The sequence below is a fragment of the Amphiprion ocellaris genome, chromosome 19, assembly GCF_022539595.1.
Source record: "Amphiprion ocellaris isolate individual 3 ecotype Okinawa chromosome 19, ASM2253959v1, whole genome shotgun sequence".
In the NCBI taxonomy this organism is placed as follows: domain Eukaryota; kingdom Metazoa; phylum Chordata; class Actinopteri; family Pomacentridae; genus Amphiprion; species Amphiprion ocellaris.
The window spans coordinates 25033963-25039962 of record NC_072784.1 but is presented as its reverse complement, the minus strand read 5'-3'; the positions used below and the strand labels follow the sequence as shown (position 1 = coordinate 25039962).

Sequence of the window (6000 nt, the reverse complement as noted above, 5' to 3'; positions counted from 1 at the left end):
CCTGACCTAGGTTTCATAATGAACAAGAAATTGTATAAATGCCATTGGCTTCCCGTATTAACAAAAAATATAACGTTGTGGCAGCAAGAAGTAGAACAAGCTAGTTGCAAGTAAGCCAACTTTATTCTTCTTAAGCCAGAGATAGACTGTGAACCAAAACCACATGTGCCTCTCCTAGGGTCTTGTCCCCTCCCCTAAACCCCCCGAACCTCTGGGTGAGAGACCCTGTATAACCTGTACACCACACAGCTCCCCCCCGAACACCCAGAAGGGAACATGGCACACAAAAACAAATCAGTCTCTCAACGGGGGCTTAATAGGCCTGCCGAAACGACTGCGCCGAACCACGGAGTCAGGGCGAGGAACCTGCAAAACAGAGTGGTCATCAGTGGAGCGCACAGGAACAGTATGGTCCATCACAGGCGGGGAGACACAGTCAGCAGCAGGAGACAGAGCCAAAGGTCTGGTAGGAGGACGGCCACGACGGGGAACCTGACCGGGTAACACAGTCTCACCTGCTACAACATAGGCCGGCTTAAGGCGATCCACAGTTAACAACTCTTTACGCCCACCCATATCCAACAGAAAACCCTTGGCACCTCGATCAAGCACACGAAATGGACCATCATATGGAGGCTGGAGGGGGGAGCGGTGGGCATCGCGGCGTACAAAAACAAAACGAGCCGAATTGAGTGCCAAAGGCACAAATGACCGCGGAAAACAATGATGCATTGGACCAGGAGCCGAAGAGCCGCCGGACAAAAAACTGTCCATAGAGGAGCGGAAAACCGGAGCTGCTGATTCTGACAAAAACTCACCCGGAATACGAAGCGGCTGACCAAAAACTAACTCTGCAGAAGACGCATCGAGATCCTCCTTAGGGGCTGAACGCAACCCGAGAAGGACCCACGGCAAACGGTCCACCCAACTGTCATCGACAAGGGAAGCACGCAGAGCCGCTTTAAGAGAACGGTGGAAACGTTCACATAGCCCATTAGCCTGAGGGTGGTACGCTGTTGTACGGTGAACTTGCACCCCTAGGGAGCGCGCCATCCCTGTCCAAAGCTCTGAAATGAACTGGGGGCCCCGGTCAGAAGTAATATCCGAAGGAACACCAAAACGGGCAACCCAGGCCGAGAGGAAAGCGCCAACCACATCCGCTGATGCGGTGGATGAGAGGGGAACCACCTCAGGCCACCTTGTAGTACGATCCACCATAGTGAGCAAATGAGTAAAACCCCTCGAAGATGGGAGTGGGCCGACCAGATCCACATGCACATGATCAAAACGCCTGGCAGGGATCGGAAACGGTTCAAGAGGAGCTTTAGTATGCCGATGCACCTTGGCACGCTGGCACGCAACACAAGAAGCTGCCCATCCCCTAACGTCTTTGCGCAAACCTGGCCAAACGAAACGGAAACTGACCAGCTTAACTGACGCGCACACACCAGGATGTGAGAGAGAGTGCACGGAGTCAAATACCCGCCGCCTCCAACCTGCCGGAACTATGGGGCGAGGTCGACCCGTGGACACATCACACAGGAGAGTCGGACCACCTTCGTGCAACACTGTCTCTTCAAGCTTCAGCCCTGAACCCGTAGAGCGAAGGGCAAGGATATCCGCATCCTCGACCTGTTCCGCAGCCATAGCCGAAAAATCTGTCCCGAGAAGCACAGGACAAACCAGCACGCGTGAAAGACAGTCAGCGACTGAATTGGATTTACCGGCAACGTGACGTATGTCAGTCGTGAACTCTGAAATAGCCGCAAGATGACGTTGCTGACGCGCTGACCAGGGATCAGTAACTTTAGACATCGCAAACGTCAGCGGCTTATGGTCCACGTAAGCGGTAAAAGAACGACCTTCCAACAAAAAGCGAAAATGCCGGGTAGCCAAAAACAGAGCCAACAACTCGCGGTCGAAAACGCTATACTTCCGCTCGCAGTCCCGCAACTTACGGCTAAAGAACGCGAGAGGCTGCCACGTACCAGCCACGTGCTGCTCAACAACAGCCCCGACTGCCACATCAGAAGCATCCGTTGTCAGGGCAATACGTGCATCCGGATCAGGATGAGCAAGGAGAGCTGCCTCAGCTAAGGCAGACTTAGCCCCATCAAAAGCAACAATCCGCTCTGAAGTCCAGACAACAGGATCAGTAGCCTTCTTAGAACGCAAGCCATCATAAAGCGGCTGCATAAGATGGGCAGCGTGCGGAATGAACCTGTTGTAGAAGTTCACCATGCCCAAAAACTCTTGTAGAGACTTAACCACAGCCGGGCGGGGGAAATCTGTAACAGCCTGTACCTTGGCTGGCAATGGAACTGCGCCACTTGCTGAAATCCGATGACCCAGAAAATCGATCACCGGCAACCCAAACTGGCACTTTGCGGGGTTAACAATCAGGCCGTGGGCATCCAAGCGCCGGAAAACCTCTCTGAGGTGCGCGTGGTGCTCTTCCAGAGACGAGCTGGCCACTAAGATGTCGTCAAGATAGACGAACACGAACGACAAACCACGCAAAACCGAATCCATTAACCTCTGAAAGGTCTGCGCTGCCCCCTTGAGTCCAAACGGCATCCGGAGGAACTCAAACAGCCCAAATGGGGTGATCACTGCGGTCTTAGGCACATCATCTACGTGCACCGGAACCTGATGATACCCGCGCACCAAGTCCACTTTCGAGAACACGGACGCACCAGACAACCGAACCGAAAAATCTTGAATGTGAGGGATCGGGTAACGATCCGGAGTTGTCACGTTGTTTAAACGGCGAAAGTCACCGCATGGGCGCCAGGATCCATCAGCCTTAGGCACCATGTGAAGGGGAGAGGCCCAGGGGCTGTTAGAGCGCCGCACTATTCCTAACCTCTCCATAGTAGCAAACTCCTCCTTGGCGCAGGCCAATTTTCCCGCGTCAAGACGCCGTGCGCGCGCAAAAACCGGCGGACCACTTGTAGGAATGAAGTGCTCCACTCCGTGTTTAGCAACCGCAGAGGAAAAAGCTGGTGTGGTTAGAGACGGAAATTCAGCAAGAAGGCTCTGAAAAACATCGCCGGACGTTGAAAAAGTTGCGTGCGGAACCGACCCAACACCTCCAGACTCGCAGGGAAAAGTAGCAAAAGTCACAGCGTCTATGAGTCTACGATTAGCAACATCAACCAACAAACCATGAGCACACAAAAAATCAGCACCAATAATTGGAACAGTCACAGAAGCAACTACAAAGTCCCACTCGAAATCACGCCCGTGGAAACAAACAGTTGTCCGTTTTGTACCAAAAGTGCCAATAGCAGAGCCGTTAGCTGCGCTTAGCTGTGGGCCGCAACCACCACGGGTCGCCATGTCGTGGCTCGTGGGGTGCAACAAACTCTTCTGAGAGCCAGAGTCGATCAGAAAACGACGTCCTGTCAGTGAGTCATTAATAAAGAGCAGCTCACCTCGGTCACCAGCGCCCACAGCCGCCACTGCGTTCCAGAAGAGTCAAAAGTACATGGCGGGACACAGCGCCTAGCTTTGACGCCAAACCTCCGGTGGTAGAAACAGAGGGGGCTCCCACGCCGAGTCCTCGCGCTGACAGCCGAAACCACCGCGGGGTCCGTTGGGGACATCTGCTGGGGATCCATCGTAGCACTTTGGACCATAACCCGTCTGGAAGCCAACAGGACACGGTCAGCCTCCTCTGCTAGGCCGCGGAAATCGCCAGCGGCTAGAAGCGGGGAGTTAGCCAAAGCAGCCCGAACTTCACGCGGGAGCTGCCGCAGAAAAATATGAGGAAAAAGGAAACCGCCTTCGTCTGAGCCCAGGAGCGAGAGCATGTCGTCCATAAGGTCCACCGCAGTACAGTCTCCCAAACCGGACAAGCTGAGGAGTTTATCCGCTCTCTCCGCGGAAGACAGACAGTATCTCCGCACCAGGAGCTGCTTGAGAGCGGCGTATTTCCCACTGTCAGGGGGGCTACGCAGCAGCGACATCACCCGGCGAGTGGACTGCTGATCCAGGGCAGCAACCACCAAGTAGTACCGGGAGTCATCCGCGTCCACACCACGAAGATGGAATAAAGCCTCAATGTGCTGGAACCATGAAGCCGGGTCGCTTTGCCAGAAGTCCGGAAGCTTCACTGCGGCGGTCGCGGTAGCGGACGAGGCCGGCTGGGAGAGTTGGAGGGAAGTCGAAGCCGAGTCCACGGCCGAGGTCGACGATGAAACACTCTCCGAAGACGGTTCAGTCATGTTCAACTCAGGGGTCACCAATGTGGCAGCAAGAAGTAGAACAAGCTAGTTGCAAGTAAGCCAACTTTATTCTTCTTAAGCCAGAGATAGACTGATGAACCAAAACACATGTGCCTCTCCTAGGGTCTTGTCCCCTCCCCTAAACCCCCCGAACCTCTGGGTGAGAGACCCTGTATAACCTGTTACACCACAACGTACACTTATTAAGTACAGTGACATTGGTCATAAGCCTATGTGTATCTTACCTCTATTGCAAATAATAAATGCTTGAACAATGCTTTTATTTTACATTAGTCCCTGGATCCCTTCAGCTCCAATTTTGGGGTCTCAGATGTAGGCTCGTAAGTCATTATCAGATATTGATCCATTTCCTCCTCTTTTCCCATTTTCACGTCTGCTCCAGGGCTCCGAGAAAGCTCCCCTTCCCATCTTCTCTCTTTCACTCACATGTACGGAAACGCCCCAAGTCGTGCAGTGGTTTGTATGGCCTCGACGAGTGTCGGGAAGGTTTTGGGACCGTTTTCCAGATCAAGACGAAGTTGTGCGGGGTATCGGATTTGGCTCGTACTCCTTTTCCTTAGCTGCTTTATAACGCCGCGTAGCCGTGCTCTCTTTTCTTTGCACCTCTGGCGAGTAGTCTTGGTCAAAGTATATGGTCTTACCATGAAAAACCACTTGCTTTTGTGCCCAAGCCCTGTTGCAAGATTCTTTCTTTCCACCGCGTAATCCACAAAACGCACAATTATGGATCGAGGTGAATCTGTGTTGGTTGTAGTCGTCCTCACTCCGAGGGCTCTGTGGGCACGTTCGATCCGAATGTCCTCATGTGGAAAGCAACAACACTGTTTTGATAAGCCCTTTCACGAAGGCGACCATATCTTCTTTCTCGCTCCCCTCTGGGACTTGATAGATACGTAAATTGTTTCTTTGCATGCGGTTTTGTAGGTCATCGTACTGGTTTGTAAGCGTAGCCTCTCTTCTTAGCAAGTAGCGTAGCATTCTCTCGTTCCTTTGGCTAGCATCCTCTGTTGTGCTAATCCTGGTTTCAGCCTCTTCAGCGCGTTTTCGAGGGTTTTCAGTCGTTCTTTCACATCTTTCATAGCGTCCTCGAGCCTGACAAGTGATGCCTTTGTCTCCGTGAAGGAAGTCTGGTTTCTCGTCGTAGCTCTTTAAGCTCTCGAAAAATCTCCGCCATGTTTAAGTCATTAGTAGAGGAGCTAGTTTTAGCGTCAGCACTCAACTGTTCAGAGTCCGTTCGCTCCTTACTTTCCTTTTGAGCAAACTGCTTCGCGGCAATATTTCTTGTAGTTGTCATTCTTCTTTTTAACTTGTTCTTATGATGTTAGAGAATCCAATATTTTACTGTTAATTGACCAAATTGTCACCGAATGTACGGGAGCCACGACCACCTCAGAGCATGGCACCACGGGAAGTCAATCAATAAAGTATTTTTATTGTGAATTCTATTCTTATATGAAAAGTTTAGATTTTGTCTGTAGCTTTTAGCCTGTTTGTTCCCCTATTTGTTTCACTTTTTTGGATTTATATGCACTATATTGTATCTTTTGTATCTTCACATAGCAAATGTGTGTAGTTTGGTGGCTTAAAAACTTTATTTTCTGCAGGAATCAAACCAAAATCTTAATTCCTTGACGTCTGAATTTATTTACAATTAAATTTTTAAAAAAAATGTGTGTTTTTGCTTTCCAAATGATGCTAAAATAAGTGGAGATTGTTAATTTGTCTATTACACATAGAACAGATATATAAT

At 51.0% G+C, this 6000-nt stretch overlaps 1 protein-coding gene across 1 annotated transcript in view; it reads left to right on the top strand.

Annotated features, from left to right (window-relative positions):
• myo15aa (myosin XVAa) overlaps window positions 1-6000 on the top strand; it is a 105687-nt gene that overhangs the window by 36651 nt on the left and 63036 nt on the right. The gene's annotated exons all lie outside the window — the stretch shown is intronic.